Source organism: Dermacentor variabilis, chromosome 4, assembly GCF_050947875.1.
Source record: "Dermacentor variabilis isolate Ectoservices chromosome 4, ASM5094787v1, whole genome shotgun sequence".
In the NCBI taxonomy this organism is placed as follows: Eukaryota; Metazoa; Arthropoda; class Arachnida; order Ixodida; family Ixodidae; genus Dermacentor; species Dermacentor variabilis.
Window position 1 is genome coordinate 156,087,402 of NC_134571.1, and position 10,603 is coordinate 156,098,004.

Consider the following 10,603-nt stretch of genomic DNA (forward strand, 5'->3'; position numbering starts at 1 on the left):
GACGCCCCGCAGTGCAGTAATTGTTGTGAGGTAAAAGCGTGAGCGGTCACACAAAGCACAGGCCATCCAAAAATGGTTTCCCCACAAACTTCCTCGGAAACCTGACTGTTGCACCGGGGAAACGTTACAAGTTTGCGAGATGGGGCCACATGGATGGTTCGCATTTCTTTCCGCCTCGTGGTCTTGGCGGGCACCACGCCTACAGGAACGCCACCATGGGAGAGGGCAAGGAAAGGAAAGGAGATATGCAAGCGCTTGGAACGCCGACAAAGAGAGGGCGTTGCAAACGTAGACGTGACCGACGTGGGTCAAAGCATAGTATCTGTTCTTATCAGCATAATATTTGATACAGGTTTTACGTGGATCTAAGATATTAAGCTTATTGTTGAACTTCGCGGAGTGTTTATAGCCTGATTCACTAACGCTGCCGGTCGGCCCGGTATTGAGCTTTCTTCGGGATCGGGCCTCATATGGGGAGAAATTTTCGATCCATACGGCTCGATCGGCACACTCGTATTCTTCAAGAACCTAGCCATATGCAGCTTCGCTGTAGTAATAAAGAGACTTCATGGAGCCATCGGCCGCCAGCCAAGTGGTGCCTCTTTACGCTCACCCAAATTTCATCCTTCTTCGCTTTATTTAACGCACGCTGACGGAGGGCACTTGACTAAGTTTACACTAAAAATTATTTTTCCAAATTGTAATGTCATTAGTTTAGCGGTAATAGGCTGAGTAATAAAAGAGACAATGGAGGTTGAAGTGCATTTGCTAGAATTTTGTATGGTGTCTCCAGCGCCGGCTAATCAGTGTGACGTTATGGATTCGAAAACTTTTTGACATTAGCACCGTTGTGCCTGAGTAGAAGCTATTGAACCTTGCCAAGTTCATCGTTTGGCTGTTTAAATATGCAATTTAGTCCATCTATACAACTAAAAAGAAAGTGGACTCAAGCAGGGTCCGTCAACATCAACGAGAACCCAGCGAGCTGATACGGGAAATTCATGGAGGTGTCGCTGACCACATTTTCTTTTTGCGCGTTTTCTAACTTACCAATTCCATTGTACGTTACGAGCCGCTGCTTTTGGTATTGCGGAAGAATCTTTTGCTACTGCGGCCTAAATAATTTTGCTCTTCAGGGTGGCTTCACGCGATTACTGAGATAACAATTTCTTGTACAGCTTGATAAATTTTTGCTTGCTCGGTTGTCTTCCCGCTCCTGAAACACGGTGTATGAGCTCGACTGCCCAAGCGTTCAACCGATCACATAAAGTCTACGCGGGCGCCAAATCGAGTGCCGCTTCCTGGCCTACGGTTTGCTTGCAAGGGTTGCTGTATACGCAATGAAAATAGGGGTGTGGGGGTCACACCGCACGACTGAAGTGAACAAGGGGCTGCGCGTTCTAAGAGAAGTGACTCTGAAAGACCAAGCTTATTATCCAGTGTCTAATACAAGTGCAGAGTGTAACATAAATAAATGGCTTATGAGGCGTGCGTCCAACTTTCGGTGATACGTTCACTGTGTAATTTGTAGCCACGAGACCAAGATCGGCGATGCATGCTTCAGTGATTTCCGATACCTCGTGACCACTAGCTGCGATTTTCGTGAAGTGTAGAGAAACGCTTGCAAATAATATATACGCCAAAAATCCACGCTCCATTTATAGCGAGGTTTTAAGAGGTGACATTAAAAGTGGACATAAACAGAGACTTCTTGCATATTTGACGAATTCTGGTACCCCACTGTAGCAGCGGGATGTACAGCTATTTAATATAGATAAATATGCAAGACACAATTCATGTGCTTGTATTCAGAGAAAGTTGTTCACGCTCGTTGTGCACAGTGTCCTGCGGAAAATAAATACACCTCAGGTAATTATGAAATTTCATAGATTCCGTGTTAATCTTTTGTAAAAATTAACGCCTAGTTCTATCAGACCGCGCCAGATCATTTCGCAAGAGTGAGCGCTAACACAAGGGAAGAAATATTTCCGGCGTCATCATATTTACTTTAGGTGCGTAGCCATAGCACAAATGCAAAGAAAAAGCAATATTACGGAGCGAAAACTGCCTATCTTCAAGTTCGTAGTGCCGACTAAAAACAATGTCTAGTGTAGACACTGAGAACATGCATAACAAGTGTAACTAGTGTAAGAAGTGCGACACTTGGTTTAGCGATGATGAGTCGAGATCTCGCACTAATCGAACTCTTTTTTGGCATTCCATAAAAATATGTGCTCTATCTTGGCTTTCTTCAGAACGCTCTTGCCCATGGTCTCAGAAACATGAATATCTTCTAACACGTATACAAAGAGCCTAGAATTACGAAACTTCGTTAAAACACCTAATATTAGCCATGCACAAAGAAATGAAGTCCGCGCTGCCTCTGATTTTAGTGAGTAGTCGCTCTCTGCACTTTGCCTAGCAAACTTCCACGAAGTCCCAATCAAGCTGCAGGAGCAACGGCCGTCACTGAAGGTACGGTACGATACAATACAGTGTGCAGTCCAATGCAGTAGAGAAATATTTTCAGATCTTGTAGAATTACAAGAAGCGCAACCTTGGGGTCACCTGTGCTGGAGCTGGCTTAGAATGATTTTTCCGAAAAAAAAAACTGCTTTCGGTTTGATTCCAAGTCGGCAGGAATATTTCAATTCGGTTCGGTTCTAGTTCAGCTAAAAATAATGGTTCAGCGGCAGTTTTCCGTTTAGCTCTGGATCGGTTGGACAACCGGATTTGAACCAAACCCAGGAGAAGTGCGCTCAAATATTGACGTTGATTGAAAGACGGGCCCGATGTGTACAATAAAAAAAAAACTTTTGTTATTCCCACAGTAACACTTTAGAGGAAAATTGTTTGCGGAGAAGCACATTTAGTGAGTATACAGTGCTCGATAAACATTTGGTTGTCCAGTAAGACGTTCCTGTGGAAGTACTGCGTTACCAAAAGGCTGATCGTTCTTCCCCGCAGTAAGCTACAGTTTTCCGTTTAGCTCTGGATTGTGTTGCCGGAGTGGTCAACCCAGACGGAACGCGTGTTTCGGTTCCGGCTCAAGTATCAATCTTAAGAGCCGGAATTCGTAAGCGAAATTGCCCCTTCTAACACCCTTTGTGAAGCAGATAAACAGCGATGAAGGTACCCTGATTGCATGTGTTTCTCTTTTCTAGCATGGATAAACGTGTGTGGAAAAATACTGATTACTGTGCAGCTACGAACACTAGCATTTCATTGTTTTGCCGCAGCAGTATAACGTGTCTTTGAATACGCAAAGGCCGAGTAACTTCTCGCAAGAATGCAAGCTGGCGCCGAGGTTGGTCTCCACGTGTCAGCAAATGCGTGCCGCACTAATGAAAACGTCATCTGTGAGAGTTCGGCTAAGTCGTTGCAACTTCGGTTGTTAGCATCTCCCCCACTTCGATCGAACCAGTGTTTGTGCCTGGGTGCTTTTGTCTTACCGGTGCCTTCCTTCCTTATGGCGAGATTGGTTCGATATGGTTTTTGCTATTGCTTGCCGTTTACAGATGACGAAAGTCGACGCACGGGTGAACGCTATCGAAGACCTTTCTGTGTGCGCGTCACTGCCGAACTTTGGACGACAGGTTGACACTTGACTGCTTCGCGGGCAAAAGAAAACTTGGGAGGACGAATGTTGGACAGGAAAAACTACAATAAACATAGAACGTGGAAATCTACGGAACAAAAGGAGTTAGTTCGTGACACCAACGGAAATGTTGATGGGCTTTCTGCGCCATGCGTATAGTGTTTGCAAAGACTTGGAAATGCGTATTTCTTCGTCGTTGTGCACGCGATGTCTTGCGGCTCTGCCAGCGAAGATTCCTGGCTTGTGTCAATGGAAACAGAATGTAAAGCGAGGAGTTCCTTCCTTGTTTAGCGTGGCATTGGCTGCACACTGGTGAATTACAACACTTGCTCTGCTTATCGCCGTCTCCTAAACTCATCACAAGCTAACTTTTCTTGATCTTTAGCAGTTTCTATCAGATTGTGAGGGAAGATAATCTTATTTTTTTTGCATTTCTCGGAAAAAGAAAACTTTCCCCGTCGTGCCCAGAACTTTAATTGTGAACAAAATACTTTGAGATAAATTCATGCGTTTCGACCGCGTCCATGCCTGAATAGGGAAGCTGCAATACTCTAGGGAGCCAAATTGTAATTAGTAGTACTCATAAGCACGCTTGTTAGGCTAACGTTGCTGAAATGTATATTCGAAAGCGCGATGGTGGAAAAGTATTGAAGTTTGAAGTTTGTTTACCCCATAAGCACACTGGCGTATACAAGCGCTGGGGATGGCAGGATAAAAGCTGCATAAAGGCAGCTTCACTGATTCCACCTCCCCGTGAACAGTCAGCAACATGGCGACATATTATATATATATATATATATATATGTGTGTGTGTGTGTGTGTGTGTGTGTGTGTGTGTGTGTGTGTGTGTGTGTGTGTGTGTGTGTGTGTGTGTGTGTGTGTGTGTGTGTGTGTAGCAAAAGCAGAAATAACTACCTTGAAAGAGTAAAGAAATGCTTTTCTAGTGACAAACAAACAAAAAATTAATGTTTTCTTGGATATATGACATATGTTTACATCACTTCCTTTGCATTTGCTAAGTGTTGAGGGAACACAATAGGAGAGCGCTTGAAGGCCATAGTTACTGCGTGGAACTGCCCAGTGTTCAATGTATCGATTTAAGTGAAAAGCAGGATTCTGTTGCAAGTTTGCAGTGTTTGTGATATGGTTAGTACCCATAATCAGGTCACATTTAAAAGAACATATAAGTTGATACTCAGAAACGCGGTCTACTCATAAAATTTGAAAATTCCGGAATACATCATGCGTATGTGCATTTTAAGGCAAGTCTGAAATTGCACGTAAGGCATTCTTTGGAAGTGGAAAAAAATTACCTAACGATGTCTTAGTACTATTTGACCAAAGGAGGTTACAATAGCGCAAGTGAGAAGCGAATAGTGTGTTATAAACCGTAAGTTTCTGTGGTATTGGTAGTAACCTCTGGCATCTGCGCAACATATCTCACGCTTAACGAAGTTTATTTATTAAGGAATCGGTGTGGTGGTCCCATATTATCAGCTCATGACAGATAACCGCCAGTGTGTGTGTTTTTTTTTGCTGTAGCTGAAAGTCCTATTTTCTTGTCTTTTAGTGTGAGGCACTGAGTGTGATTAGAAGGCGTAGACTTCATTCTAAAGAGGACTGTTTTTGTCTTGGCGCAATTCACCTGGAGAAAGTTTTTTACTGGCGCGTTATATATTCTGCTGAGTGTTTCATTTGCCAAATTTATGATTTCATCCTCCTTAGCTCTTGAGAAGAATAAACTAGTATCATCTACGTAAATACTATAGTTAATGGGATAGTCAATATTCACAATGTCATTTATATAAATGATAAATAGAAGTGGTCCCAATATGCTACCCTGACGCACACCTTGTTTAATAAGTTTAAACGAAGATAATTTTCTATTTATTTGTCCGGATTGCTTTCGTTTGGTTAAGTTCTTAAATCTAAAATTAGTCCGCGTGCACCACAAATTTTCAATTTTTCTGATGGTGCTTTATGATTAATTTTCTTGGAGGCATTTCAGAAATCAAGGAATACTCAAAATGTTAGTTTTATTGTCTTAATGTTTTTTTTTCAGAATTATCAGTTGAAGTACTCAATTATCAATTATTAAACTATCAATAAAGTACTCAATTTTTCTAACAGTACTTTATGGTTAATTTTCTAGGAGGCATTTGAGAAATCCAGGAATACTCGAAATGTTAGTTTTCTTGTCCTAATGTTTTTTTCAAAATTAATTGTTTTTGTTTAAGAAGAGCAGTTTCAGTCCAGCAGCCGGACCTGAAACCATATTGACACGGTGTTAAAACAGAATACTTATTAAAGAAAGCAGTCATCCCAAGAAGAATAATTTTTTCTAACCCTTTTGAAAACAATGGAAGAATGGGGTTTTGTCCATAGATTTTAATAAGTGATCTCTTTCTGCGCCTTTGTGCACCACAGTTGCACTTGCAATTTTCATTTGTTGAGGAAAAATGCCGGAGGGTTAAGAGATGTAAATGTGAGTGAGGCAAGGGGTGAGCAGGTCAATACCAAAAATATTTGGTTGTATTTTGATCCGTGCATATCCTCACTTTTGGTTCACCTAAAGTTTTTCAATACATTAAAAACTTCCCAAGACACAAAGAATGTGTAAGGGGACTGGGTAAACACACTAAGGCATGTCGATCATCAGTGCTTCCAACTAGAGATACAAAGTAATCATTAAATGTCTTGGCTAGACCTTCACCTGTAAAAGCCTCATTACCCACCTTGAGCTCTTTAATGGTACTGGCGGGTCACCTTGATGACATAACAAAATTCAGCTTATTCCAAGTCTGTTTTGCATCAACCATAGCATCGAAGATGGAGTACAAATAGCCGCGGTTAGCTTGTTTTTGTAATTTATTCAGGTTGTTTCGGTATTTTTAAACTCCTTCAACGCATATGGGTCACGGCTATTTAAAAACACGTAGTACGGCCTATTATTTTCTTTTGTCATTTTATTAGCTTAGGGGAGATCCATGGTTTGCGAGCGTGTTTAGGTTTTTTTTTTATGCGTGCCTGTAAGTAAAATGTTTTCGGTATACTAATCACAAGACCTTAATGGAACGGTCATAGGTGTTATCAGGTGATAAACAAGAGAGTATGCCATTCCAGCTCAGCGAGCTTATTTCCTCACAAAAGCAAGAAAGAGATTGTGAAATAATGTCTTAAAAATAAATTTCTGATTTCACAGGGTGCCTCTGTTCAAATACAACCGTAGTAATAGGCAAATTGGCAAGTGCTCACTAATAGTGATGCTTATAGGACCATGTCCTAGTAAGTTAGCAGAATTTGTTATAAATAGATCTATCAAGCTTGCTGTAGTAGCTTTAATGCGACTTGGGGTAGTGATAACGCTTGAAAAGCCATGCGAAAGAAGTAGATTGGACAGGTCAGTTTGTTTGCTTGTGCTTGTGAGCGTGTCAATGTTCAGATCACCTCCGAGCACTAATGCATAAGTGTTATCATTAACAAACCGAGAGATTCATCTAAAAAGTGAAAAAGAATGGTAATGCTGCCATGAGGAGGTCTATACGCAACAGTAAAAAGACAGTTTTCGGATTTTAAACACAGAATTTCAACGTCTTCACAGCGTCGAGACCATTCATAAATACACTGATAGCTGATACTTGTTTCCACATATATGCATACAGCGCCACTAGTTTCCCTGTTTATGTAGACCACATTATACTAATCTATATGCACAACATCATTAGAGCGGCAGTACCAAGTTTCGGTTAACGTAATAATAGAAAATATAAACTTCAATTAGTATTCCACAATTCATCTTCTTCAGAATGGCCTTACTGTATGTTCGAATGCAGGAAACAGAGTCGGTGGGCGCTGACCTGCAACAATCGTACTTAATTCAGAAAGAGTAGTGCGCTCCGGAGCCATCTTGAAGCTTAATTCCTAATAAGAACAAAAAACATCCATTGCAATGTAGAAGCAGTGCTATTAGCATAGACACCAACAAAATGCTATACATGCAAGGCTAACTGCTGAAGAGAATAATAAGGGGAAATTTATAATTGCATGAGGGTGACGGCATCACCAGTAACGCTATAACAGGGATGAAGGTGAACTGACAACAATATCCACATTAACTAGTAATTTCATTAGTTTGCGACAATTGCACAAGGCCTAGAGACAGAAAAGTTCCCGGAACTTGTACTGTCTGCGTTTTTACGTTGTTATAAAGACATAAGGGCACTATAACTGCCCTCGCTTTATGAATCATGTGCGGCAGCGCGTTATTGAGTTGTCTTAAACTGTTATGGGGAGGGGGGGGGGCTGAGGGAGCGGTGCTAATATGTCCTAGTAATAGAGAAAAATCCGTGCCTCAATGCGCACGCCACTTGTGCTTTCATTCGCTGAGCGCCGTTAGGCAGTGCTCCAACTTTCCCTAGGAAAGCAATTAGGAGACCCGCCACCCTTATGCTGTTTTGGTTTTAGCACTGGATACTTGTCCGCTGTATTACGAACAAGTTCTTACAAAAGTTCTCACGGTGAGAAAAGGATGTAACCGAAGTGGCAGCACATTTAATTTACAGCGCCGCATAAGAGTGAGGAGGAGGGAAAGGTCGGCTTGAACGGAAAGAAATCAAGAAAGCATGGTCAACTGATAGCATTTTCGCACGTCATGCATCTCTAGTTGAGGCTATATTCCAATAGACTATCACTTTGCGCGTTATTAGGCAGCTTCCTTTTCCGGGCATCTGCTACAGCACCGCGAAGCGCATGCAACCGCGCTCGCCCGCTCTCCGCACCGCAATCAATAGAATTACACTGAAAGCGCTACGCATTCTTCTCATATTTCTGCGTTAGACAGCACTGATGAATACATGGTGGCATATTTGGCGCAGAAAGAGACAGTAAGTCGGACCAATTGCGGCCCAGGTCTGCTGGGCTGACAGCCTACGCACGTAACAACCACCGCCATCACCATATAGAAAGCGACGAAGTGTCTTTAGTAAGGAGAAAGCCTCAAGTGCCTCGTCGGTCGAGAAATCTATTCTCCGGCATTATCCAAAACATTGGCCGGCCGGCATTATGGCACAAAAATTCAATTGCACCAAAGTTGATGGTGCCACCCACAGCTATAAATTGAAGTCAAACCCATGACTTTTGGTGGTAACCAAATTCAGTGGTCCTAAATTGATGGTTTTACCTTTGATGGTCGAACCCAACGCCATCGGTAAAAGTCAAACACGCGACATTTGGTGGTAATTAACGCCAAGGTAATTGAGGCCGAGTTCATTACGATAACGTTCATTAAGACACTCCTAACACTCCCACCCACGAGCTTTGGTCGTTGAATACAAGCAATCGGAAGCTACTACACATTTAAATGAGGAGTATGTCAAGATATTTCATTAATGTGTCGTGAGCGTGCAGGTTTGCGCCTTCATCTTCTTTAACCTATGCTAATGTGATTGTCAACTTTTCTAATACTAATTACGAAAATGAAAAGAAAATTCAGTAATATATTGTTCGTATCGCTTCAACGCTATGTGCCCAGCACCCTTACGTTCACCGGTACGCTATGTGTTAAAGCTTCGCATGCTTGCAAGTGCAGTTCGAATGGTACGCATGGACTCAATATCAGCTCCCTTAGCTGCCGGTGTCATCCAAGTGCTAGACGACGGTGTCCTCGACCGCCAACCAAAGACGAAACGCGCGCTCACTTCGTATAGAATCACTGTCGAATGGACAGAGACCTATGAAAGCATCCGTAAAGAAGAAATCCAAAAGAAGGCCACATGCAAGTTTCGCTGCATATCACACTTTGACATCCTATCGGTGTTCCTCGCTTGTTCTTGATTTCTCCTCGGCTGATAAAGACGATGATGCCTCGCACCAGGTCAAGAGTTTGTTTTTGCATGTTGAGGCGGTCCCATTCCGACGCAGGCGAAATGCACAAAGGCGCGTGCACATCAATTTTGGAGACCAGTAATAAATCATAGGTTGGTGGCGTCTAGATCTGGAGACCCTAACTATGTTGTCCATTATAGCCCAATAGGCACCTAATAGAAATCAAGGCTAAACAGTCTACATAACCACGATGCTCAGCGCCAACGTTGCAACAAACATACCAGCCTCTTAAGAACACACGAACAAGTGCACGTCAGAATACTGCCCAGCATCGTAGACGACACAAATATCGGCGCAAAATTCAAGCTGGTTTCGGATCAAATCGGTTAAAGTCGCCAATCTTGCTACACTGGCAGACTTTGTTCAGAGCAATCGCTGCAGGTGTAGTACGGTGACACACTTGTGGTTGTATCCAAGCGATGACCGACGGTGTCCTGTAAACTTGGGGGTGCAGTCTCGTAGTACGGAGCAAACTGCGGCTCGAGAGCAAGAGTCCGTTAAAATTCTGCACGAATTTTTGATGTTGTGAAGCTTCATTAGCCTACTTTTATGCTCACTGCAGGAAGAAGTCCTCTCCCAGCGATAGCTATATATCCCTAGTCTGCGCTGGCTGATTCCAAGTCTCGCTCGCAAGTTTTATGCTTTCATTAGCCCACCTAATTTTCCACCGTAATCGGCCACACTTCGTTTCCTCAAGCCACCTGTCTGTATTTCTGATGGGTCGCCGATTGTCTGGCCTATTTATTTATTTATTTCTTTAAAATGTCCTTACAGGCCTGGTATGACGCATAGGGGAAGGGAGAGTTACAGAAGGATTAAAAAGAGTATATAGGGCATATAACAAAACATATTAGACATACATTATTTATAGACAGTGGGAAAATGTATAGACATCTTATACAAGCATTAAAGCATTGTACAAAAATAACAGCGTCGGTAATGTACATATTAGAAAAAAGACAAACGATACAGTTCTTTGAATAAACAATGAGAAAAGTCATGTAGCCACTCCAGTAAAAATACTGAACAATACTAAAAAAATACAAGAATAATATGCGAAATAATGAGCTCATAAACAAAAGAGCACATAACTGGAAACATAAGAAAAAGCATCATGCGCTT

The 10,603-nt window shown here is 42.2% G+C and overlaps 1 pseudogene; it reads left to right on the top strand.

The window, feature by feature from the left end:
* The first annotated feature begins 297 nt into the window (after positions 1 to 297).
* Positions 298 to 473, top strand: LOC142580640 (U2 spliceosomal RNA; annotated as a pseudogene).
* The last annotated feature ends 10,130 nt before the right edge of the window (positions 474 to 10,603 follow it).